Below are 27886 nucleotides of genomic sequence, written 5' to 3'. Positions count from 1 at the left end.
TATTAGGAAAAATTCTCTCACTGAAAGGTTGGTCAAGTATTGAAACGGAATGCTCAGGGATATGATGAAATCACCAGTTCTTGGAAATGTTCAGAAAGTTCCTAGCTGTGGCAGCTGGGGAGATGATTTAGTGGTGAAGATGGTTGGACTTCATGATCTTGGAGGTCTTTTCCAACCTTAACATTTCTCTGATTCTATGACATAGTGGAGAACGGAAGAGGTCAAGGCCTCGGTGCATCCATAAGATGGAGAGCTCTGCTGATGTTAGCAACCACTTAGTAACATGCAAGATCATGCTAAGGTAAGGAGTATTTGTCACCAGGCATAGATAGAGATGCATCTGGGATCAGAAAATATTTAATTACTGTTGGCAGGTTTAAACCCCTTCTTTGGATTTTCAAAACAGGAGAAGGTATGCACCCAGTTTGTATCCTATGCTCTCCTCTTCAGATAAAGAGAGCGTGGACTGTCTAAGATACCTGTGATTTATTTAACATTCTGCTGCTGTTAGGCATATCCTCTTACTTTCTACATCTGCAGGTGAGTCTGGGAGGTGAACACCATTATGTAAATGACCAAGGATAACTCTGAATCTGTGTCGCGCTTACAGGAGACAGACTCTGCAAAGAAACAGCTATGGAAAGTCAGCAGCTCTCACCAGTCCTAAATCTTCTTTGAGTATCTTGCAGCTGAATTTTGGGACCAAAATAAGGTGAGGTTTCCTTTTATTTGACTTTCTGGCATTTAGATTTCATAAGCATAATTTTTTATCTTATCTTGTTTGAAAGCTAGCTAAGATAACAACAAACCAGAGTGTGAGACTTTTAAAATCTTGAAAATGGGCAGTGCAATATTCAGCCTTAATGTCACCCTGTTGACTGGGGACAAGGTAGCCTTTATGTAAAAACAAAACAAAAACCCAACAAAACCAAACCAAACCAGAACCAAAACCAAAACCAAAACCAACAACAAACCCCAAACCACGAAAACCAACAACAAAACCCAGATTATAGGAGAATTGTGTCTGATAGGAGAATAAGAAGCAAGGACCCTCAGGATAGCCATAATCTCTGAAGAATTTCGTTATTGTTCCTGCTTAGCTCAAGCCAAATCAATGTAAGGGTTTTGTCCCAATTCCAATTAGTCCATCGTAGGTCAGTATATCTGGAAAGTCCTAAAAAGATCTGTGCAGTTATTTCAGGAGACTGAGCAGCCCAATTTCTGTTCAGTTAAATGTCAGCTGAGCATACCTGGCACTTTGCAAGTATTGCTTCCCTGAAAAAGATGAAGGCTGACTCTGACAGAGAAGTAGAGGGTGAGAATGGAGAGATGCAAACAGCTGAATCTCTTAAATGTTCCTGAGCATCATTAAAAATAAGGGTGACCAAGGAATGTAAATGTAAAAGACACCTAGGTCAAAACTTCAAGTGTGATTTTGGTACAGCATCTCTAACTAGATTAGCTGGATATAGTCTGAAACAGAAGAACTTGAAAAGTATTTACAATATCCTGAAGGTATTTTGACATCTGTTCATTTGGATGTTTTAGTTCTGCACTGAGGAGATAAGGGCGGAATAATTCCTGCTTGAACTTTACTCAGTGGAAAAGTAAAATCATTTATTTTGCCAAAGAGAAAGAAAAACTTTGAACAAGTTCTGGCCAAGTTTGTACCAAAGGTGCTGAACTCTTCTCTTTGAAGAGGTATCATGTAACAGAGATTATTTTTTACTGCATGTTGATATTTCCTCCAAATTAACTTAAACTGGCATTCTGCCTCAAAAACTGAAAAATACTAAACCTGACACTCCGCTTGTTTGTTCTCCATTCAGAATGTCTACAGCTACCCCTTTTGTGACTTTTCTTTTGCTGCTGGGTTTCCACTTAGATTGCTTAAATATCCTTTCTCACTATTCTCAAAATCTCTGCTGGCCCCTAAGTGACTTCTACACTGTGACTCATGGGCCTCTTTCATCAGGAGGCAAACTAATGGTCTCCTTCAACACATGCTGGATGTGTTCTGCACAGCTCCAGGGTTTCTGCTGCTGCTAATGAGATTTTTCTGGAGGGTTGGGAAAGATCATTAAGAAATGGCTTCTGCAAGCCCAATATTAGTTTTTCAGTCTTTAACTAGGGGTGCCTCCTCACAGCTCAATGCTAATAATGGCAGAATGATTGCTTTGGTAGCAGGGTGGTCAAAGATCAGCTCACTGGTTTCAACACACAGGTCCATCTGCTAGGCTGGGTGTTTTTGAACTTTTGGAGTGATGAAAAAGGGAGCAATGCTTGCAGGCTTATAGCAAGGTGAGTTATGGAGCCGAGTGACTTGGCTAATGGTATAACCTGGCTGCACATAGAGGGAATTCCTACCTCAGTTAGGTATCCAGCCCAGTGAACAAAACAGACAGAATTATCAGAAATACTTCGTTTGAGAGCAATCCCTGTCCTTGAAGACAAACTGGATGGTACTAGGTAGTGGTGGTAGTTTGAGGAAAATGAAAACTGTCCTTGGGAGACAGCCTTGTCAGCTGCTGATTGTGGGCTTGGTTAGAGAATGGGAATCATGGGGAAGAGAACGTTGGATAGGAACTGTGGATAGTGCTAGGAGAGCTATGGGACAGACAACACATAAGAATCTGGGAAAGAGAAAGGGAAAGCTGCCTGAGATGCTATTCATTAGTACTGTTGGAAAGGATTCAAGAAGATTGTGGATAAATACTTGACCAAAGGAGAAGGTAGATGTAGTGCAGGGAGACAGAAAAAATGCATAATTAAACATTCTTCAGTTGCTCTAGACAACATCCTTTACTCCCAGATCAGAGCTGACAAAGGCCTTAGGTTTCCCTGTTTGCTACTTTGGAAGTTAGCATGACAACCCTTAATTCAGGGAACTTGGAATGTTGAGATACAGGGTTTAAACACCACTGAGGTAGCTGAAAAAGTGAAGAAAGGAGAGAGGCTGAAAGGCATCACTGATGTGGCATGCTTCATAGATTTTGCAAGAGCAGGAGAAAAGATCACCCTGATGGGGACACCATGCCTTTAAAAGGACCTTGGCAGGAAAAAAAAGTGCATTTAAGAGGAAGCTTAGGTTTGGACATGCTGATCTATTAAGCTTCAAAAACAAGTACTCAGGTCACAGAGCTTTCCTGGAACAGTGGCAGAACTGTCCAAAGGCTTAGTGCCAAGGGATTTCTGAATACCACATCTGAAACAAAGCAAAGAAGTGTCCTTTTTTTGTGAAGTACAGCAGGTAAAACCACTGCAGAGCTAAAACACTGGAATCGTACATGAAAGCCACAAGAAGTTTGAATTCTGCTCTGCTTTACGTGAAGTGGTGGGCAAAAGATGATAAAATTTACATGGTTGCTGTATTTTTTACATTCTGTCCATTGTCAAACATTAATTGCTTCTAAAATTTTAGTCGAAGGGATGGCTAATTATTAAACTGTAACAAAGACATGTATTTCTCATATTAAAAATAAAATGGATAGCTGTAACTTTTACCTAAAAATACAACAAACAGGTGAAAGATTTCAAGAGGACCCGGGGTCAGAGAGCTATTTTTACAGTTTCTGGGAATTAATGATGCTCCTGTTAAGATACCACATCATAATTATCTAACAACGGGGACACATGTATGAACAATCATTGGCAATAGCAGGAGGGCAGTAGTTACACATGGGGATGTCTTTAGGCAACATCGAAGCTCTGAGTGTAGATTAGAGTTGAAGGATCCCAAATTCCCCATCATTATTGGTCTTGAGACTGTTTTCTTTCTTCCTGTAAAGCCAAACCATCCTGGAAGGGTTTTAAACTCAGGTGAACAGAACTGCTGACAGAAAGGCTATATTCACATTAGCCAAGGGAGGAGTAATCTCTTCTTTGGGATTTACATCTGCACAAAAAGCAAATTTCCATTAAAATGGAAACACTTCCCATCAGTTAGGTATCTTTTTTCTTGCTGACATCAAATATTTTCTTGTCTGCTTGCTGTGTCCGCTCTGTTTCTGGCCTGTATTTCTCAGGGCACTTACATTTGCCTAAATTTAATTCTTGCCTCAGGGTATGGTTTTGGCAAACTGTCAGTTGGCATGTGTTGGGAAGTCAGGGCATTTCCCCAGGAAACATACTCTCCAGAAAAATCTGTTCCACACTGATAACATTTAGATCTGAGAATAAAACAGCAGAAAAGTATGGCCAAGGGCCTTTGGCAACTTCAGAGAGAGAGTTCTTACCTACAGCTGCTCAAAAAAGCCTAAATTTACTAGAAAAGAAGAAGCCATTAGGCTTGGAGGAAAGCTAAAGCAGCAAGGTATGCACAGGTAGTTTGAAATCATCACCTGCAAGGACAGAAAAGGTAGAAAGTGAGGAAGTTGCCACAGGGAAACTCATCTTTAGCCTGGCTACATTAATCAGCAATTTGAGAGTGCTGCTGTATGTGCACAACAGAATAGGGATGCAAATGTAAGGGGCAGAGAGGGGGCTGGAGAAACTGAATTCTTTGGAGACTTTTTCCATATCTCCATGGGTAAGCAAAGCTGAGACTGCCTTCAGCAAGTCTTCCTGTGAGTGGCAGATCAAAGGCGGTCTGGTTACCCATAAAACTTTCTGGATTGGTTTCCAAAGGTGTGAAGGCGGTGTGAAGGTCAATTGACTTTTCCTCTTTAGAAATTACACTCTTCACATTTCTCTCCTTTCATGGATACTAACAATATATTTCTCTTCAAGACTATCAACAGCAGTTTAAATGAGCTTAAAATATTTCAGATGACTGTTCCTCTGGTAATTTAGCTGAAATCAGCCAAAGTTCAAAAGTTAGGAATGTTAGTTGCATGGAGAGAATAAACAAGTTGACATGCCAAGTGCAATTGCATAGGTATGGTTGTCTTCACTTCAGAAAGCAGCCTAAAAGCTGTTTGGTGGCAGATGAAGGGCAGACAGTGATTGTCGCCACTGCTGCTCAGGATGAAATCCTGGAAACTGTAAGAGCAGCTATTAGTAAGGAGGCTATGACGAGACATAGCCTGTTTCGTTCAGCAGTGCAGAATACAGCTTGCAGAGGTGAGATTCCTAAGGTCATATAGAAAAGTAGCAAGATCACAAGAAGTTACACATATTGTTTGCAAGCAGAAAATTCAAGAAAGGGGCCAAACACACCTTTATTCAGGGCTCAAAATCAGTAACACGGAAGAAACACAACTTACGGTTTCTGTCTTCATCTCTGAAACAGCCTTTCTTTACTCACTTCCCTTTCATCACCAGCTTAACTGTTTTTCTCTGTTCCATGTGTTTAGATATTGCAAAAATTTAAGAATTTGCTGGAGCTCTGCGAGTAGGTAGCTCACTGAAGATATTATGCACAATTTATTTTTTCTCAGATTAGAGTATTTAATATCAATCTCTTAAGACAAGGGAAAGGCTGTGTGCAGTTCCAATCCGAACTGCCTAACAGTTGAACAGTTAACCATATATTTTAGGCCAATGGTGGTTAATGGGTAAAACTTACTGGAAGTGAAATTTAGCCCATGGCTAAATGGCAGTAGGAGCAAGAATTGCATGCCTAAAAAAATCAGGACTTTTGTGCTGATGACAAGCATACAAATTCTGTAGAACTCCTCAACTAAATCAATATCCAGTCATCCTGTATCTTTATGATAACTGATTTGGAGAAAATAAGACCTTCCTTCACAATACACTTACCTTTGCCCTAAAGATACAAGTAGTTTAAAAATAAGAAAAATAAAGAAAATAATAATAAGAAAAACTCTGTTTTTTGAGGCTTTTTTTGATTTTGCTAGGTTCAGCTTAATCATTCTGCAATAGGTGGAAGCTTATTGAGTTATTTCTGAATGCGATTTAGAACTTATAGCAAAAAAGGTTTTTTTTTTTTTTGTTAGAGTATTAATGAAAACTCCATGTAATTTGAAAGGCTGAAAAGTTCAACAAACTGGTGAAGTCATTATTGTGGGGGGAAGAAAATGAAAAATGTGTAAGAAATCTGAAGTGCTATGACCATTGCCCAGAAGTGGCACTCAGTTCCCTATGATTACTTTTCCTAAGGCTTTGGAAAAGTAGTGTGGGGAATGGATGCTCATTTTGAGGGCAGCCAAATTACTTCTAAGCTGCATCATGAGGCCTTTCTTTTGACTGAAGCGCTTTAGCATTTCATGGAAGTGTCTTCCCCACAGCCTGCTGATGGGGCTCGCTACCCAGGCAGCCCCAGCCTGCCACATCTCTCAGTGCTTTTCCAGAGACTATTGCTTCTCTTCAGAGAGTGAGTTGAGTGTTAGTAATGTTTCTTTCCCTCAAAGATCACAAGAATGAACCCCTTGGGCCCAGTAGGAGGCAAGTGCCCAAGTCTGTTAGCAGTGTTCAGCAGCATGAGGCCTGGCTGTACACATGTACAGCCATAGACTGTTGGCTTTTGGATGAAATATAACAAAGGCAATGGGAAAGCAGAACAAGCTGGCTAAAGGGGCATCATCCCATTACTCTAGACTTCAAGGGGCTTACCAAAATCAAGTGTATATTGCAAACATGTAAGCATAGAGCGTGTGAATTCATTTTATGCAGACACAGAAATATGTCAGCTGCAACAAATGATCTTGTAAGTCTCTGTAACTGCTAGGAAACTGTCTGGATGACAAAGCCCCTCACATGTATCTGAGTTTTGCCCAGGGGACCACAGACTGACTAATGAACTTGTCAGTAAGGCTGACAGGGCTCTAGAATTACAGCAGAGTAAGAGTTCCTATCCAGAATGGTGTAATGAGAGTGTTTTGTGCTGGCTGGATAATACCTGTATGGATCAGTCCTTTTATTTCCATGCCCGTTGCAGCCTTTCGTGTTGATCAAAAATCTTGTATCTCCAAAATTGCCCACCAGACAGGCCCTATTAGCTTCTTTCTCTTGCAAAGTCCCTTAATGGATGACGACAGTTCAAGCTGCATTAGGGGTTCAATGTAGATCTTTCACCTTGTAAATTGCTTTAGCTGATGTTGGTTGATGCATTTCAAATCAAGTGTCATGTTCTCAGTATTGCCTGTAAGTTTTACACCACACTTCCCTCCCATGCCCAGGGTAGACCTGTGAATCCTGGTCTCCAATATCTTCCTGCTGCCTAGCAAATTATCATTTATTTTACTACTCGTGAGACAAATCTATATTTGACAGCTGTTTCCTGGTGAAAGCAACTGTTTTGTCAGCAATTCAGTGGCAGAAGCCTCTTCCTGGGACAAAAGTCCTTGACTTAAACATTTTGAAATACCTATTCTGAAGACAGTGGAAATTCTATCATCTATAAATCACATTACCTATTTTCTTATGAGAGGGGGAAAGCAAAGCAAAATTAATTTATTAAGTACAGATTATGAGGAAAAGTAGACTTTGTAATGAAGCACTGCAGCTGCCAGGTATTTAGTCATTGTCATTCAATGGAGGCACCCTATGTTTTCAACACTGCTGTATGTGCTGACAGGTTCAAAGATCCAGTGGTATCTTAGTCATAGGCACCAGTGGGCAGCCACAAGCACGGGAAGGCAGATGGCACTGCAAAGCCTGCCTCTGTTTGAAGCTAGAATGAAACCAAATCCTTGCCCAGAAAAGCTATTTATTCTGTCTTCATTATGGGGCTGAATCACAGAGCTCTACCCCTGGGTCCCTGTTGCTGCCTGAAATCAGTGTGTCACTAGGGGATGTCCTGTCTCTCATGACAACTGTCATCTTGACCAGCACATTGTAAATGGAACCAGGGAATCACTGCCCCTAAACCCACAAGTTATCACAGCTTGTGTTGGCACATCAGCACCAAGCAGGTCCATGACCTGAGAGGAGCTGCTGCTCTGTAATCCCCCTCTGAGCTAGGGGCTGCAGAATCTACAAGGAAATGTTTTATTTCACAGTGTCAGGGAAGCTGGGAAAAGGTCTGCTCTGAAAAAAATGCTTTTACAGACTCAGGCTTGCAAATCTTGAAGAAACTGCACAGTCTGAGACACTGAATTGTCAGAAGTTCCATTTGTACTTTTAAAGGTAGTGGCTCTGTGGGAGGTGTGAGTTCATTCAGCTGGTCACTGCACAGCCTGCAGTGTGTTTGAACTCCTGATCTGAAATATCCTGCAGATACCTGGCTAGAGGGGCCGCACTGGGAAACGTCAGTCCTGTCTAAAATAGGAAAAAAGGAGGTGATGTGGGAGAAATTACGACTAAAAATAGAATGTTTTCCTCCTCATTACAAAATACAGGTAAAAATAAAATTCAACACTTCCAGTCTTTCTGCATCTCTGAATGACAGCCAGGTATGAATTCATGGCACTTGTCTCACTGCTAAAAAAATGCAAAACAAAGTCAACTTCCACATTTATTTTTAGTTCAATTTGTTAAATTCCAATGCTCATAACAGGGTTAAATTTGGTCCTAAAATGTGGTTTGTCCTGGGAAGTCTGCTGTAACTAATAGCCCATTTATGTTCACATTACTTGTTTTAAAAAGTATATGGGATTAGTGTGTTTTCATTAGTGGGTTTTCATTTTTCCAATGAAAAGCGATTTTTGATCCAAACAAGGATTTTTCTTTTTGAAAATATATAATAATAATACATTTTTATTGTTTCTCAAAAGGAAAAAATGGATATAACTTTCTGGCAATAAAATATCTGTTTCTTTATAAATTTATTTGATCTTACTCAATTTTGAAAATTGAATGCATATCTTTTTTTCCTGTAGAGATCTCCAATAATGGTGTTTCGGTGTTTTTGTTTGTTTGTTTGTTTGTTTGTTTTTATCTATTTTTTTATTTCTAAAACATGCCTGTGAAGAAATTTTAAAGGTCCCAGTATGTGAGTATTGTTCCTTCTATGCTTTGAACAGAATACAATTGCTGGCTCTTTTGTTTCATTAATTCCCATACAAATATACATTGTACCCACTTTAGGTTCCTGAAAGACACAGGGATTAGAAACCTATTTAGCCTGATTAAACCATTTGGAAATTTAAAATGGAAAATATTATCACTGTTTGAGTGTTAAATCTACCAAAATTTTGTGTAACCAGTTAATTATTTGCTTGAGAGGATCCCTAAATCTTCTTGTGAAAGCAGGGAGCTTTGGCACTCATGCAGTCCCCAAACCAGAAAGGCAAGCACACGTTGTCATGCTGAGTGGGGAAAATGCCAAGCAGCTGAGAAGTTTTGAAGCTTTTTTTTGTTAGAAAGGCTTTGCTGAGAGGACAGGTACACCCGTGAAATTAAAAGGAACAGTTCAAGAAGAGAGAATTAGGAAAACTCCAGGGAACTGATCAAGTACAAACCCTTGGTATAAAAAACATGTCTAAAGAACAGGCAAAAAGTGCCTCCAGAAGAAGTGAAAGGGAAGAGGGAGGGAGTGCATTGTGAACCAGTGCACAACAGAACGGCGGGAGCAGGTGAGCAGATAAACTCTGACTGCTCACTTCCTCCTGCCTCTAAAACAGCAGGACTGTGCTGCATCCCACTGTAGTTACAGGAGTGTGTCCAAAGACCCTCATCATCTAAATGTTTCATTTCCTGACAGCAAGAACTTGCAAAACTCTGACATTTTGGACTGGCTGTTGAGGCCAGGAAGTCATTTTATGATGGGAGTATCAAACCATAGTGTTAACTTTGCAGGAGGAGGTGGGAAAGGGTAGATCCTTTTTCATAAAAACAAATCTGTGCTGCCAAGATGTAAATAGGATGGATAAATTCTTTGCTCATCTGACTTTGTAGGAAGCTCTCTACAACTCCTCAGTCAGCAAAAAAAAATGTATCTAAAATGTGATAGAAAGGAATTCCAGAGAGTTCAGGCATAAGAAGTGACCACTCAAATGTCTTTAAATGAGTTAAAAGTTGCTTGGCACTATTATGGTTTCTGATGACCTTATAGATTAAACTTTTTTAAAAATTACTCTTTTTTTCTATCTGAAATGGCACCCTGGTAGCTAATTTTAATTTATTATGGCTACCTTGATTTGTCTGCCAGCAAGGTGGGGGTCAAGCAGTTTCTAAAAAAATTAGGGTTTTTTTTGGTCAGACAGTAAAGGGCATGAGTGTGGAAGCCAGAAGACTGAAGAAGAAAGAGCAGAAGGATAAAGAACAGTTAGAATAAGAGGTGTGAAGACATCACAGCTATTTACCTGTCTGTCACAGCACACCTTCCAGCCACCTCTGCAGGACCACTGATGTCTAAAATATGTGAAGCAAAAGTAATTACACTGTCTCAGTGACTCTGGCTTTTTATCAAGTCAGTTAGTTTGAGGCATTTTCTGTTCAAAATTAAATTAGAAGCAGGCTTTTCAAAACAGCTGAACTATTGAATGTCTCAGTATGATGTTTCCATACACGTGCATGTGTTTTTGGCATGCAGCTGGCATTTTTCCCAGCTTCCTGAGACAAATGGCCTGCTTCTGGGTATCTTTTCCCTTCAAAATCCCACCTTGATACAGTGTAGTATCAAGTAGTTTTGAATTTCCAATTAATTTTTTTTTTTTTGTTAGGTAAGTCTCTGAATTTATAATACAGCCAGGTATTCCAGAAACAAAACAAACAAACAAACAAACAAACAAAAAATCATGCTGAGGGGAATGATGGATTGAGCCAGCATGGGTTATTGTTTTTGAAATTGGGGAATATCTTAATGTAATATATGAACTTCAATGAGGGAAGATCCTTATTACATATCTTTCATCAGAATGCAATAAAGGACTAGCAGGAGACAAAGAAGAATAGAGGAAAGTAAAGAAATACAAGGTTATCTTCTCTGTATGTGCTTTTCAGCACTATGTATTGCGTAGTTCTGTGTCTATTTAACTATCAAACAGCATGCTCAGAAACATGGACTGACAGAATATGTACCCAGCAAATCCTTTTCTTCTCTCTCAGTTCTGGGATAATGGAAGGATTTCAGGTGTATGAAGGCCTCCTTGAAAAAACAAAACTAAGTTCCAGGGTATTGTTTTGGAAATGGAAATGCACCCAGCAGTAGGTAGAAACCCAAATTCCTTTGCTCTGCAGTTTCCATCACAGAAAAACAGAGTTCTGCATTCAGGATGTCCTTGTGTGTTAGCATGGCAAGAGTCTGATGTATTTCAAGCTTATAATTTTGCTTTTCAAGTGTTTGTTTTTTAATTTCTATATGTCTTTCCCCTCTCTGTTGGGCAGATGGTGGTTCTTATGAAGGGTCATCAGTATTCCTGGGAATGGATTCACAGGGGTAGAATAAAAATGAGATGTAGATTCTCTCTTTCCCTGCCAGTGCTGCCTGATTAAATAAGTGTGCTTCTGGTTGTGAGACAAGAGAGATATTGCACTGCCATGCAGCCAAAACCTCCACACCGGGGCTACGTCTGGCCCAGTTTATGAATTTCTCTTATTTTAAAGAAAATCCTTTGCTAGCCCCTTATTTTTCAGATGCATCACTGCAGATGCATAAAGATAGATTATGTCTGGATTTTTGCAGTAGGATTTCCTCTCTGCTCCTTTGCTGAGGCAGAGTAAAAGTATTCTTCCCTTTTTTAAATAAAAGCACCGTGGTTGGCAATTTTCCATGTTTCTGAAATATCTGTGGAACTTTAGCAGAAAAATGTGGAAGGCCACTATATATTCCTTTTTTTTAACCTAATTGGGCTGAACAAGAAAGTCAGGGATAGGATAGGAAACAGGACAGTTGCTCTTTCCTTACAATCTAGAAGTCACTATTGATGGAGGTAATTAATAGGAGAGTCTTTTCTGCCTTCCCCACAAGTGGAGGTAGTAAGATCAGGCATCAGTACTTGAGGGGATGCTAGCAAGGAATAAGAACTGACATTTGGATTGAGGTCTCTAAAATGGCAGTTTGCCATTACATTGATGTGCATTGTTAAAAAATTTGTATATGACTCCAGAGGCTGCAAGAATTTGACATATTTGTAGTAATGAGTGAGCCTTCCAAAGTGGATTATACAAAATACAATATTTCAGGCTAATTTTGAGCACTGTGTTTACTTTGGAAGCCTTTTAAATCCACTCTAAAATGGTTAAACTAGAACTGTATGCTGAAGCATTTTAGGCTTTCTGAACAGAATTACAAGAGAAATTGCTTTTACAAAAAGTCAACAAAAATGTTTTGCCCTGCATAGGGCAAAAGTAGAAATATTTACTGCAGAAACAGGAAACAGAAAAAAATTCATAGTTCAGATAGCACATATGTAGATTTTCCTCAGCACCTTCTTTCAGGAGAGATCATCCCAGGAATTCAGTACCACTTTCTAAGTGAGAACTCTAGAAAACCAGAGCATTTCTTATAGTGTTACACTACCAACAGTGACTGATAACTCAACCAGTCACTAAACCAGTCACTAAACCAGGGACTCCAGGTGAAGGCACTGGGACTCTTGAACTTCCTTGGCAGCTCAGAAGAATTGTTTCTTTCAATTTCCAGGTTGTATAACTCTTTCCTTTCATTTTTTTTTCCCTCTCAACCCTGCCCATCAATAAAGGTTAGGCAAGTACCTCACTGAAAATGTTAGGACATGAAAAAACTTAGGATCAGGATTGTTGCTGGCTGCATAGCAGTTGGGCAGAGACCAGGGCAGCTGGTGTGCTGACACCAGGAACCAGGGGTCCAGGCAGAGCCTACATACAAAAAATCCACCCATTGCCTCCTGGCTGTCAGGCAGGCTTTTGTCAGTGCTGACAGCCTGTCCCCTTCACGAGCATCAAATTAATTCCAGCACTAAAATAAATCTCAAATGGAACCATGGCTGATAAAGAATCCACAGCATGTCCTTGTTATCTTCTACGTGTGCCTGTCTCCTGTCTCTGCTGGAAGGGCTCCTTAACCAGCTCTGCGTGAGCAAACAGATGGGAAGCAAGCGAATCTCGCAGTTGTCGTTCCCTCTGGTACCTCAGCCACTCTAGACTGTGACACATGGAAGCTCCCAATGGTGGGATTTACATAACAATTTCATTTTAAAGAAAGAGGATATGTATTTTTCTGGCAGTTGTGTAATTAGTGTAGTTCTTCAGCAGACTCACCGCTGCTCCTTATGATTTTACTGAGAAAGTTAGAAATGGCAGACAGGTTTTAGCAGACAGTGGTTTTCTAGGGTGAAAGTCAAACCCCTTGCTGGAGTGGGTAAAAATTGATCCAAAATATGACTTCAGCTTCATTCCCTGCCTTCAGTCTTACATGTCCTTTGATTTCCACACACAGAATTTGGATGTGTGCTAAGGACAAGCCCAGGGAGCCAAGATAAAGATGAGAATGTAATCTGGGGGCTCTTATTTGTGGATTGGCCTACATATTGATCATACTTATGCACAGTTCTGGTTTAAGTTGTATTAGTTTTGTTTTCATATCAAAGCTTTATGCATTTATGGTATTGATCTAATAAATACAAATACATCAGAATAATTGCAGAAAACTTGAGAGAAGAGAAGAAAAGGTCTTGCATAATTTAAAATACCTTCTAATTTTTTCTATTCTTTATGCTATGACCTTTGAGGAATGCTGGACAGGCTGGGAAAGATCTTAATCTCAACCTTTGAAGAGAGGCAAGGGGGTAATGAAAATTAAGGCAGTAAGGCAGTAAAAGTATCTACTCTAATTCTGTAAAATTGCCAGAGTAACAAGAGTTACAGCTTTGCTTTTAGTCTGCAGTGGATTTACCTTCTCTAAAGTCATGGTGATGAGTACTGACAAGCACCAACCCCCTTGGAGAGGAGTAAACTTTTGTACTTCAAAGGCTTGTGGCCATGGAAGACATGGTACTCTGAATACTATTAGTTCCCTAGTGCTCACCCCAGACTAATGGTGAAGTGCTTTGCTGACCTGGAATGACCACAGGTGACAAACAAATACACATTCATTCAATCCATTTTGTGCCTGAGAAATCCTTTTGGGGAGGCTAAATAGAAAACAGAAAAGTGTCTTTGTGTGCAAATGCTTTCATTGTACTTCAAACTGACAAAAGTCCATTTATTTACCCGGGTCATGGTTCAGACTATCCTGACTTATCCTTGTTCCTATCTGATTCCATTGGAAGAATTATAGGACAGAGGGTAAAATTTGGCTATAGGTGGGGCAGGCTTCTTTCTGCTATTCCTGCTTTCGTGCTTTTTTCTTCACCCTTTTTTTTTTTGTTTGTTTGTTTTTGTTTTTAAATTGAATTCTATGTTGAAACTGTGGGCCTCTCTGCCTCTTTAATCTTCCACTTTGAATTCATTTGCAATGTGATAGATTGAGTTTGTGTTTCAGGAGGTGTCAGTGGGACCATGATAATGCATCTCAAATGGTAAAGTCTGCATCTTAATTGATTACCCATGTTCCTCCTTGGCCATGTCCTCTGCCACAAATTCAGCATAAGGGGGCACAGGGAGAAGGGGCTGGGGTTGAGGAGGGGGAAGGGAAAAGAGAAGGCACTGAAGAGTTTTAAAAGGATTTGTATTAATTCCTTCAAGACATCCCTATGTGATGTTTCTCAGTCAATAGGAGATTAGATTGAAGAGAGGATAGCCAGTGTTAATCCTCTTCTAGCCATTCCCACAATGGGTTCAAATATAGGAACAGAACACAAACAAACTTGCAGAGGATTTTTTTTGTTCATTTTTTTCCTTTCACTGCATGTCAAGAAGAGCACTGAAGATCAGAGTCTTTGGTCTCATTTTCCCCAGGAAGGCAGTAGTCAAGGGGGATTGTCACATGAATGCTGGACTGATTACTCAGGCGCCATCTGCAGCTGCAGACTTCTCAGCCCAGAGCAGTAACCACAGCCAGGTAGAATAAGCATTTCTCCTTTTAGCAAGGTTGGAGGGAAGGGGCAGTGATTTAGGGTCTGTGTTTCCTTTAAGTGAGACCATGTGATTCAAACTTCATCATTACCATGAAGCTTTTGGGTCTCTTACCACATCTTTTAGGAAGAAATTTCCTTTGCATTCACTCAGTCAGCGTGAATACTAAAGAGTATTTCCAGTCAGCCAGAGCCAGGGAAGATGTGAGCCATTTCAATTCCAGTTTGTCCATCTGACCCATTCTCTTGTCTACCCCTTTATTAAGGCATATGTGGCTTATTTACATGCTGGAAAGGAAGGGAAGCCCTAGTGATTAATAACTGTTTCCCTCCTCATGCACTGGTCGGACAATTATAACTATCTTCATGCCTTGTTTGAAATTACTTTAGAGAGCTCCTATATTCTTGCTGTCTTCTGCATCTCCCCCAGAGCAAGAATACATATCCTAAAATAGGTCAATGTGCACACCTTTTCTTAGCTAGCAGACCGGCAGTGAATACGAGAGCAAATGAAGAGGACATTGCGGTGGGGAAAAAGAAAAGTCTTTCTTCATTCATCCATTTCCTATTTTTTTTTCCTATTGATAAAAGAAAAAAAAAAAAAGAGAAATAATGAAAAATTAATGCAAGATACAAGACTGATCTTTAAATAGTCTCTGCCTAAATATGAACATCCTGACTCTTGATGGCAAGTTCCTTATGTTCTGCCAGTATTAACCTTTGGGGAAGACTGAGGTTATGATAATAAGCATTTCTACAGTAACTTTTATCATAAGGTACTGAAATGATTCACCAGCACTAACCTTGGAATAACCTTCTGGATCAGTTAGTTACCAGTTCTCCTCTTTTACATACAGAAAAGCAGTGTTGCAGAGCATTGAAGCAACTTTCCCAACATAGTTCATTGCCTGTGGCATAACTCTGGACCAAGGCACAGGTCTCTAAGCTCCAACACTGGTGCTTTGAGCACAGGACAAAGTGGGACTTTATTCCTTATTTCCAGTCAGCACTGTAGCAGCAGAGAACCTCTGCTTCATTTGCTTTTGGTCAAGCCTTTTCCCTACAGAGAAATAAATAATCCATTTGCTGTTTCTGCCTGACATAATATCTAACATGCACAGCTCAGAACTCTAAAACACAGGTGAACAGAAATAAAATCTGGTTTAATATATAATTGTCCAGTTTGTTTCAGGATTCTGGAAAAAAGAATGCTCCCTATTACACACAGGAGCTTTAAGTAGGTTTTATAGGCATCATGTGTCATTTTCAATCAGAAGGTTGATAAGGGCTGGCATCAATTTTATCCATGGTCTCTGCTTCCCTCTCTTCTCCTTAAATATGTTTTTTATTCTTTACCCCAGTATCTGATTTTGATGAGCTTTCTGTCAGTCTCCAGACCAGACTGTCCAACCCAGGATGTCAACTACCAGCGGAACACAGAGGACTGATGGGCATGTGAAGCGTAGAGTATCTCAGGGGTTGTTCCAGCCCATCAGTCCTAGCCCTGCTCTGCTCTTGCTCTCTAGTAGGAGCTGTGGGATGTGAAGGAAACATGGACAGCCTCAACATACCAACCTATGCAGGCTGGGCTCCAGCTGCTTCTTTGGTTGTTTGCAACCTTGGCTAGAATTACTGGTTAGTTCAAGCATAAAAAAAGGATCCCTCCCCATGCAATAAACAAGAGTGGTTTATTGCTTTTTTTTTCCCCTGGTACATCTGTGTCAGCCACAGTTGGGCAATTCTTCGTCATGAGAGTACCAGCCAAGCCTTGAAATCCAAGCCTTTTTTATTCTAGTCAGTGATGTGCTTTCAGAGACTCAGCAGCTCATGTTCTCCAGAAAAGAAGCAGAAAATCACTCAAAACACCAAATAACATCCTGACTGAAAGAAAATGAGGGCCCAGTCTCTCACCTTCTTTGGCATTTTACTTTGACAAACCTCATAGTACTCAAAATAGCCTTCCCAAAGGTCCTGGAGCTCTTGGAAAGATCAGCAGACTGCACTTGCTGTAATTATTTGGGGTTGTTCAAGTATACATGCTCAATTCTCACTTCTTTCCTTTGCCCTGTTAGAGTTTTTATCTCTTCCTTGTTTAATCAGGTATAGTTACCACTTTGCTCTACAGAGCACAGATATATTTCCTTTCAGGTGCAGCTTTAGTGAACAATAAATTTGACTCCAGTCACTCATAACACTCTTAACCATTTTAAGCTCCCTCTTCCCTAAATTCAGGGGCTACTCAAGGAAAAACTCTCCTCCATATTTCCCCTCTGTCTCCCAAACCAAGGTCTCTTCCACACTGATTGATTCACCGTCACCTCTCACATGCCAGCTGCAGCTGAAAAGCTCCACCTGCTGCTATTACTCAGCAGTAATTGCACTGCACTTTTGTGCAGGCTTCAGGCATTCATCATCAGGATGACTCAATAAGGCAGTCCTGCATTGATGAAAGGCCTTAGAGCCTCCATTTCTCTTGTACATGCAATAGCCACCTTCTGGATAAACTCTGGTGTGTTTTGGGGGGATGGAAGAATGCATTTTATGATGAGTAATTTACTTGCCAAAATTTGTCTCGTCTCCTCCCCACTCTCAGGCTGTGTGAGGACCAATCCTCCCAGTCATACGTTACTCCCTGAATATTTCCTGTGAGCAATGTTGCCTGTGTAGCTTATCCTCAGGCAGTCCCCTAGAGAGCGTTCAAAACCAAATCCGTGTGACAGATGCAGCCAGACTGCAAGCCAGGACCCTGGTGCCTCCCAGGAGACCCAAACCCTTTGTGCATGCTTATTCTGCTGCTGGCTGTGCATGTTGGGGCCCTTTGGCTGGACTTGAGCTCTCAGCATGGCTACAGTCTCAGGCTTCCACCTGATGTGTTCGAACTCCTTCCCAGCTGCAGCCCCATCCCTGGTCAGGCACACAGGGAAATCCCCTCCTTCACCTCCTCATTTGTATGAAAGCAGCCAAAAGACCAGATGTCACCGGTCACTGATTCCTCTCAAGTGCAAACAAGAGGGCAGGAGAGAGCTGCTGGTGAAATGCCCACTTGTTTCTCTCCAAAGCTATTTCCCCTGCTGCTTCAGGACTGACCGTACACACATGGTGTGGAGGGATTCACAGGAACATTGACTTGTTTTTAGTGGGGGTATTTCTCTGCCTGTGCTGGGCAAATGTGACAGTGGGATGAAGGTCTCTAGAGAGTTCAAAATTCACTTTCCATAACCATTATGTAATATTCCCTTGCAGCTGTCTGGCAGAACATTTCTGCTAACTAAATCACCAGAACACATCTGGAAAGCAAGCACAGCGTATACCTGCAGGGTCATACAATATTTATTTACTGCTTGCAGGGTTCTTTCATTTTGCTGTGGAATACCATTTATGCAGCTTTGGAGAGGTGCAACAGCTGTGTCAGGAGGCAAACCTAAGTCAAGAAAACCAGCACTACTCTTGGCACTATTATGAACTCTGTCTTGAGCATCCCCGCATCTCCTCCAGTGCCTCTGGTCACCCACACCTGGGCAGCAGAAGCATTTCTGTTTGCTGTGGTATGATGAGTGTGAGCATATTGGTGGATGGGGAATGTCAGATGTTGTGCTGGAGTTGCTGAACAGTCTTTCCACCTTCATGTCTGTGGGTTTTCTTTGATTTCCCTTGTGCAGGTTGTGAAATGCATTCCTATGTATTTTAGATATCTACACCTACATACATATAGATCTAAGATTCTCTGTATATATATGCATCTCTATACAGCACCATACTGATAATCATTACCAGCATGAGGTGGGGGAGTTACAAATCTGAAATACAGCAGATGTGCATTGCTGGTCCTGTCAGTGGGATTGCATCAAAGCTGACTGAGAATATTAACAGGCTTCTTTTTTCCCCCAGGTATCAACATGTTGAAAATTCAGCCTATTTGACAATTGGTACAAAATGAAAAGCAAAAAAGGGAGTTGCCAAATCTTTCAGATTGAAAAAGTTTAAAGATTTCTTCTTTCCTTTCAAATTTAACAATGTAGTTGAAAATGTGATAAATTTTATCTCCTTTGGTTGGACAACATGGTTCTCTCCAAACTATTTCTGTCCCAGACTTTCTGGCATTCTTAGAAGTTAAGTGGTCTAGAGTTTTAAAGGTGTTGCACATCAAATGTGCCTGAAGATGCAGACAAGTGTCCACAGTTCTAAAAAATAAAACTAAATTTCATTATGTATTGTTAGGTACCAAAGTATTTTTACAAAACTGGCCTGTATATCCTCTGTAGGTGGGTGTCACAAGTGTTAGAGTAACCAATGATTCATTGCATATGTTATGAATGGGACACACAATTGCTTGGTATTAGCTTCTTCAGAACTCCTCAGAGACCTGGTCCTGATTTCCAGAGAGAAAAAAAACCTCACCCTCCAGTCCTCCTGTTTTACAATTTTATGTGCTTTAATTGTCAAATCAAGTAATTAAAAGTGTAACATAAAATAAATATTAACCCAATTTATTTTAATTTACATTGATATAAACAAAACCAGTTAATCCAATTATCAGGATGATTAATCCACTCTTAATAAATCAACAACCTTATAAGCTTTATTTAACACACTGGAGGACAGCAGTTTGCTGCCAGGCATAAGCACAACATAGCATTATTAGCACCAGCTGGAACATCTTATTCCATTCTGAATGTCAGATATAGCAAGGTGTCAGTCACTCCCAGATCAAAGGGGATAGTGGTGTTCATTTAGATAGTCTGTTCAAATTACAGATTGGTCAGACAGTAGCCAATGTCTCTGTCTCTGCTTTGCCAAGGGAGGCCACCTAAAAACATTGTGGTGTGTATCACAATGATGCAGCTTGTTACATTCAAAATTCAGATGAAAATGTACTGAGAAATGCTTTCAGGATTAATCACATAACATACCCAATCTAAAATTTCATGTATGCATGATTCTAGAAAGTGACTGTTTAAGTTAGGGATGCCTTAGATATGCAGAATATATTAGTTAGCTGTCATGAATAGGAAAATCCCTGTATTATCTGCAAACACACACGTGCACACATGCAGAGAAAGCTACATTAAGTGTCAGAATTCCTCTTTTACTGACACTAGAACTACCCTTCTAAGAAAAGGATCACAGAAAGACAAACCCTCAAAGGTTTTTTTTTAGCCAATATAATTTCTGTGACTTTCAACTGAGAGTTTCGGGAAGCTAGCACATAGTTCAGAAAATTACTTAGTCATTTCCTTGAACTATCTGTTTAACACTGATAACTTTTCTGTCTAATCATCCTGTGTATTGCAGCCCACTTTTTCTGGCTGCCTGGGAAGGTAGAGGGAACATTAAGTTTTTTTGGTGTGGTGGTTATGTGATGGCAGCAGCAGGCAGACCCAGTTTCAGTGACTAGGAAAGAGCAACATAGATTTTTGATTTTTCAGAAGGGATGATGCAGCTTATCCCACTTTTTCCTAACTTCTGCTTACCAGTTTCTTGGCAAATTCAAATGAGATACTTCTGAATTCACTAGCATTGCTTGGTATATCTTGCTTCTCCCTTTAAAAGGCAATCACATATCATCACAGGGGAAATAAAAACCCATCCCATCAGACAGAGAATGTATAGATTTTTTAATATTTCAGATCATGGCTCAATGGATGGATGTCACTTATTCTATTCCACAAGAGTTCTGGCTCAAAAATTACTTGGAAATACAGAGATAGCAAAACACTGGTGCTAAAGATAGTAGTTCTGTCAACTCCACACAGCAGTTGCTAATCTGCAAGGACCCACAGAACTGCTTCTTGACAGCTAGTTTCCAGCTACACTGATCTAGGCAAATTTAAGAGCAAGTATCACCATTTGTCACCAAAAAACATGGGAGTTTCCCTGTACTAACTTGGAATTTTAATCTAAGTTCCCTAGGCACAGGCCTGGTTTTTTTCCTCTCAGTACAGCCTCTAAAAGAGACAAGCCTGATCCTAGTTAGGTTGCCTTACTCTAACTGGATTAAAATGTGTATTGCAAATAATACTACTACTAATAATAGTAATAATAGCTCAGGTTTCATTTTAAAAGGGTAGTATTTTGTAACACAAGACACAAGCTCCTGGTAAAAGTAGGTGTGTGAACTGGGGAGGACTTAAGTTTTGTATGATGGTGACTTCTGGCACTTTCTAAGACAGACCATTTGAATTTGAAGCCTTATAATTCTGAATGGTGGTGGTGTTGGTTAATTTTGTTGTTGATGCTGTTGTTATTATTATTTCTCTATGTGCTGGAAAGCCTTGCAGGGTTAGCAGGGGGTAAGAGCTGCTTGTGGGTTTCATAGGTACTTGCAGGCACTCTGAAATAGTGAGACAGAGATTTCTGAATTCCACTTGCAGGGGGGGGAAATTGGGGAAGGAGGTTGTCTCAAGCCTTCAGATCTCATTGTCACAATGTTGTCTGTCCTAGTCCACCTCTGTCTTCCCAATTTAGTGGTTCCCAGTTTTTCCTTTCCTGATCAAACATTGGAACAGGCTACCCAGGGCAAATGATTCTATGACTCTATTGGCAAAACCTCCTGCAACAGCATCTTTTGCTCTTCTCATTAATGGCATCAGGAACCCAATGGGTTCTATCACATTACATAAAGCCCTCCCTCCCCTTCCGCCACAGAAGATGAACCTGACTCATGCAGAACAGGGCTTAGTTGATTCATTTGAAAGGCTGCAATGGTCCCTTCCGTACATCTCTTGACATGTTATGTCAAGAGGCAGAAAAGGTTCAGAGGCACATTCCCCAGCACAAGAAATGCTACTGCTGGAGCAGACTGGGAAAATTGCAAACAGCAGGGATGGGGCATGAGGGATTACAAAGGGCATGCAAAGATCACCTGGGCTTTCCCTGGCAATGCTGCAGGTGGTCACAGTAAACAAAAGGCAATGTCTCTCTGCAATACAAAGAACAGCTGGACTCTAGCAGTGCTCTTTGTTGAGTTTTCTTCAGCATTGTCTCCAGGTTGCTTTCTGTTCCTGGCTGCCTTTGGCACTGCAGGGTCTTCTGTGAAACCTTCCCAACCCAATTGTGAGGCTGGTCAGGTTCCTCCCTCTTCCTCCCACCCTGGAAATATTTGTTCATCAAGAGAAAGCACCTTCCTAAATGTATTACAGCTCCTGATTGACAGGCTGGGCAGAAAATGTAATTTGTAATGTTGAAGTGAGGTTGACAGGAATAAACTAGCGGTCTGATATTTTTGCTTTGCTGCTATGTTGAGATAAATTGATCTTGCTTCTCCATTGTTTCAGCTATGCAAGAAGGACTTCTCTGTTTTCCCACAGTATGCAGTTGCAGCAGGCAGACGGAGATTCCACTAGCCAGCAGCCAAAGATACAAGATACATATGCAGAGAAGATAACAAGGTTTTAAAAAGTAAGAATCTTTTTTAAATAGCCTTTAGGAAGATTAGTGTATGTGTACTTGAGCCCTTATCCCAGCCAAGGGGAAGGACTGACAGTAATTTATGATTAGTTTGAAACCTTTATCTGCAGCCTAAGATTTGCTTATGGTTTAAGACAAGAAAAGATATGCAGTGATTAAAGGCCAGGACTGGGAATCCAGGGCTCCAGGGTCTTACACTCATCTATACTGGATTACATTAATTTAGGGTGTATTCTTTAGCCTCCCAATACATCTCCCTTCTTCTGCATCCCCTTTCCCATTAAAACAATTCCCTTTCTGACACCATTGTCTGAATTACTTATACCTTTCTTTGAGGGCCACACTTAAAAATATATTAAAGCCTGGAAAGCACCCAGAAAAAGAGAAAAGAAAAACTTGATGGCAAGGGCTGGATAAATTGCATTTCTGAAAAAGCTCATACTCTGAATATCAAACCCCTGTATCATTCTTGAAATCCTTCTAAGATTAGACTTGGTCTCTCAGGCTTTGAAGACTAAAAGAAGCTTTTCTGTGTGGCATCTTTTGTATGGACTTTGCAGAGTCCAAGGGCCACCTAAAAATGTCAGAGAGGGCTAAGCTCCTTCTGCAGCTACGTGGGTGTAGGCAAAGAGCAGGTATGAAGGCAAGGGGAGAGGAGTTGGGTTCATGCCTACATAGACGTGATAGCAGGGGAATATTTAGCTGGAGGGAGAGCATCACGTGCAGGAGCTACTGAGGTGTGTGCCTAGTGGGACTGCTGTGCCCTCACGTAACCCACAGGACCCACAGCCCTGGAGGATGACTGTGTCCCCAACTTTTGCCATCAGAGAGAATGGCTCAAGGAAAGAAATCTTGGTGTGGTGGTCTTCCTGTGACACTGCAATGATGCCCTCCAAATTACCTCCTCTTGCAAAGAGCTTTCTAAAGGGAGCTTTTCACCCTGCAGAATATTAACACATTCAACAGACTTGTCTCAAAACTCCTTCTGATTTTTACACCAACATAGTGTATTCTTTGCTCCTTCCCTGGCTTTTTCTGCCTTTGGAGCATATCTGGGAGACAGAGGAATATTGTAAAATGTAGGTGAACTCAGTGGGAAGAAATGATGATGTCTAACTCTAGTTTAGAAGGCTGATTGATTTTTTTTTTTATTATAACCATGCTATAATACATTAATATACTATTTAAAGGAAGATACTAAAACTGCAAACTTACTTGTTCTAACTACTATATTTAACTAACTCACAACTTGTGACCTTCTCTTGAGAGTCTAAACACAGGTAGATTTGATTGGCCATCAGGCCTAAACAATTCTCATTAGAATCTAATTAAATAATCACTCTAGGTAAACAATTTTCCACATGGGAAAAACAAAGAGTAAAAATATAAATTGTTTTTTCTTTCTTTGTCTTTGTGTACTTCTATGAAAAATCCTAAGAAAGAGAAAAATGTACTTACTACAGAGGAACATAGCTGGGAGCTGACCTTGACAGCTGGAGTTGGGTAGAGATGTGGAGAGTGCAGGTCATATTCTAGTTCCTCAGTGGAAGGCAGACAGCTGAGAAGTGTGGGATCAATGTTCTCTCGGTCTGCCCATGCTCTGGGATAGAGCACAGAGGAGCACCATGGAGCGCCATGTTTACCTTTAAGTAGTAGGATCCACAGAAAGAGATCTAAAGTTCTTGACCAATTTTAATTGGACAAAAAAGGTAGTTGCTTGAGGCATATGAGAAGATAAACTGAGAAAAGATCTGGGCTATGATGTGCTGCAAGGAACTCATGGCTCTTCTTTTTCTTCCATCCCTTCTCTTCTCTCCCCTCTCAGCTGGACATGAAAAAAGTGTCTTCAAATAATTCTGTCTGCCTCTCAGTTTTTTAGAATTTTTTGCTCCAGTTTATAAATAAGCCTCACTTCCCAGTTACATGAATGCTCCTGATTTTGGGTAGAGAACTGGGATACTTATCCAGGCACTGCCAATTCCCTCTCTCTCTGTATAACCCCCCAGACAGGGAGGGTGATAATTACATGTGAGGTCAGGCAGAGAAAGTGAACAATGCAATTGAAGATAGTGCTGACTAAATAGAAGAAAGAAAGGAAAGAAGAGTGGAGCAGTGGGATCATGTCCAGGTGAACAGTGATGGGGTAGGGCAGATCACTGCACTCCTCCAGAGGCTTTTGCACAAGCAACATATCTAAGTGATACTCTGAATGGGTCTCCTGTTACCAACACACTGATTTCCGCTTGACAGGGAAATTGGGCATCAGAGTTTAAATGGAGTCCTGCTGTTTCCATGGAATTCTCCCATGTCAGAGTAATGGAGGACACACTGTGATTTGTATGAAAGTAAACAAAATAAGGCTGCTGCAAAGGTAGTGGGTTATCTTTTCCATTCAGACTAAAAATCCCATATGTTCTCATCATAGATTCTCTCTTTCCCCACTTCTGCATCAGCAGAGAGACCCTTGCCCCACATACAGCCTTTATTTCAGTTGACTGGATCCCACAGAGAGCCTTATTCCTGAATAAATAGCATTAAATACATAACAGATAAATTAAAGGACTGATAGCTTAACCTTGTGTAACAAACTGTATGTTTCTTTGATGCATTCAGCTTTTCTGTATCAGTTTTGAGGTTTTCCCCCGACCTATAATCTTCTCCACTAGTTACAGGCTCCTTGTGTGTCTCCGTTAGGATGGCATTTTGGTATTTCATATCCCAAGGAAATCAGTCTACTCCTGAAAAAAAATTCTTAAGATGTAAAAAATGAGAAACCAAATATCAGCTTTGCATGTAGTTCGCACTGCAGCCTGTCAGTGGAAATGGAAATGTTCATCTCTGGGCAGCATGGGCAAGGAGAGCTTTGGGTGTATTTTTCTTCTTTGCATCAGCATCAGCTGTCTCACCTGACAAAACAAAAGGCCATTCATCAGGCTCTATCACACCAAACATTAGCAATTTCTTACCTCCCAAGCACTTGAAATAGTTTGCATAAATATTTGTGTCATGCAAGTTAACCACAGCATGAGATGTTTTCTACCTCAAACACAGAGACAACATAGAGGAGGCATTAACTGCCTGGCATTAGCTCTGTGGTAACACAGTTGGATCACTTCCATCCCTGAAACAGCTTGGATATGACTGTGTTCCCCCACATTGTACAGGGTGGGCACTCTCTGCGAAGACCTAAAACTGCAGCTGCCTTAAGTTTGTCCTTCCAACCATACAGCAACATCTCACTTCCTGGGTTTGCTCTGAAACAGAATCCTGGGTTTGCTCTGGCAGTGACAGCAGCTCTTCCTTCCTTCCTTCTGGCCAGGAACATAAGCAGGGATTACATTTGTGGTCTCAGGCAAAATTCAAAGTCACAGAAGAGGAAAAAAAATGCAGATTTACTCCTTTTTAAACTTATACACATAAGGGAGCTACAAACCTAGTTGTTTCTTTCCCAGCCCATTTTATCATCTAAGCAGCATCAAGTTGGCATGCAACCAAACACTGTGATTTTACCACTATGGTCATAGATTTCAGCAAATTTGTTTTCCCCAGACAAACAGAGACAGGCTAATAAATGCAGATGAAAGATAAAATGCAGCAGAAAGTGAAGGGATAGGAAGAAAGAATGAGCACTCTTGTCAGAGTGTGTTGATGAATGGGTAGCTATTATTTTCAGACTCAGGCATGTACTGGGAATTGACTTTGGACAAATTGAAGTTGCAGGTCAAGGTCAATACCTGAGTCAAGCTTATGATTCAAAGTCATGGATCATGTTTCCTCCTCACTCTTCACAGCTGGGGCAGTAGGGCAATAATAAATATTAATATTTCAGCTTAGAAACTAGGACTGTTTTTAAAGGGATTCACATGCATTAAAACTGCAAGAAACAAAGTGTAGCTACACCTTAATGAGCTTAAAGGACGGTGTCCAACTGCCCATCAAGGATTTACCAGGGCTGGATCCCTAACATCATTGTTCTAGGAATGTGTTATGGCTGGGAAAGAGAAAGCTAAAACCAACAGTGAGAGCAAAAGACTATGTTGCTTGTGACTTATAACCATGGGAGAAATTCTGTTGCATGGGTACCAAGGTGGGGGGACAACTGCTGTAAGGTTGAATAAAAAATCCTGTATTTAAAATGCTTTTTAAAGCATTTAAAAGCTAAATACTTTAGCTTTTAAACTCACTGGCAACACAGACTAAGCTCCCCATTGTAACTTTCAGCCATAGAGTTCAAACTTGGAATAAAATATTTTAAAAGCCTAAGGAAATGATAGACAGAAAATTAATAAGAACTAAGATGAACCATCCTCTGCTGTCTGCTAACTTTGTTTCATGCATTTTATCATACTGGGAAAAAACTGTTGGTTATTTTACAGTCCTCTATACCTTGACCACTAAAAAGAAATGTTCCACAAGCAATGAACAGTCTATAGGACAATTTTAAGACTTCCTTAGAGTTTCATTATAGTAATTCACAGTCATAAATCCATCTCAATTTTTGCAGACTTGGTGCATCAACATGAATGATCTTGCTATCACAAGAATTATCTGAACTTCTATCCGTGGAAAAAAAATAGAGTATAACTTTCAAGTTTTCACCTTCCATTTAAAAGTTTGAAAAAATGAATGGCACTGAAGATTCCCCTGTGTTTGCACAGGAAGTGGGTCAAGCTGCTCAAAAGTGTACAAGTCTGAAGCAAATTTTCAGAGTAGTGAAGGAAATGTTTGTATATTTATGACATGAGAAAAAGACTAAGTGAAAGCTTAATAAACTCCCAAAGGGAACAGGAAAAGAAAAGATGTTAATGCAATTACTGCTGATAACATTTTGAAAGAGTGTGTATATGAGAGAGAGAGAGAGGGAAATTAGTATATCAACTTGGAATCCTTAATTACCAGCATGTTAATTACACAACAAAGCTATCCTCTTATAATGAAAGAAATGAACAAATATCAGAAGTGTTGTTCTATTTAATCCAGAAAAGGAGTGCTGAGATCCAAAGCTGGGTGATGTAAATCTGGAAGAACTCCAAAGAAGTCAAGAGAGTTAGCTGGTCTCCAGCATAAGACAGCAGAGATGTGATGCAGTAAGGAAATAAACAAAGTACTGTCTGATTTCTCTCTCTGAAGGAGAGAGGCTATGAGTTTGGTTCCCTTTGGTTCCCTGCATGTGACTGAATGCTGACTTATGTGTGGTTTAACTAATGAGGTTCCTTTGCTTGGATCATTGGCCTCTTCCTAATGGGCTGTTGAGTGAGAGGCCTTTACAGAGGTTATAACTCTTCTGTTAATCAGGAACCAGAGGTAATTAGAAGAATGGGATCACATCAGTGTTCTGTTACTAACAGAGATGAATCAAAAAAGTAAATATTTCACTCAGATGAAATTAAGTTAGGCTATTTATTAGGCTGCTGTTACCTACACACATCTGATTATGTTTAACCTGCTGGTAAGACTTATGCTTCAAACCCTTCACCAGCTTCATTGTCCTTTTCTGGACATTCTCCAGTACCTCAATGTCCTTCTTGTGGTGAGGGGTGCAAAACTCAACACAGGATTCGATGTGTAGCCTCACCAGGGCCCAGTACAGGGGCACAATCACTGCCCTGGTCCTGCTGGCCACACTTTTCCTGACACAGGCCAGGATGACATTGGCAAAATCACAGGAAAGGGATCAACTTATCTTTTACATTCTCTTCAGT

General features: G+C 40.5%; 1 long non-coding RNA gene across 1 annotated transcript; it reads left to right on the top strand.

Moving 5' to 3' along the window:
* The first annotated feature begins 335 nt into the window (after positions 1-335).
* Positions 336-27281, top strand: LOC128808107 (uncharacterized). The gene is made up of 4 exons (XR_008437372.1): positions 336-412; positions 611-712; positions 22052-22175; positions 27165-27281. It is a non-coding gene; the product is annotated as an uncharacterized LOC128808107 (long non-coding RNA).
* Positions 27282-27886: the final 605 nt, after the last annotated feature.

This window comes from Vidua macroura, chromosome 5 (assembly GCF_024509145.1).
Source record: "Vidua macroura isolate BioBank_ID:100142 chromosome 5, ASM2450914v1, whole genome shotgun sequence".
Classification (NCBI taxonomy): Eukaryota; Metazoa; Chordata; class Aves; order Passeriformes; family Viduidae; genus Vidua; species Vidua macroura.
Note: the sequence above shows the minus strand (reverse complement) of the source record. Positions and strands in the feature narration are given on the sequence as shown.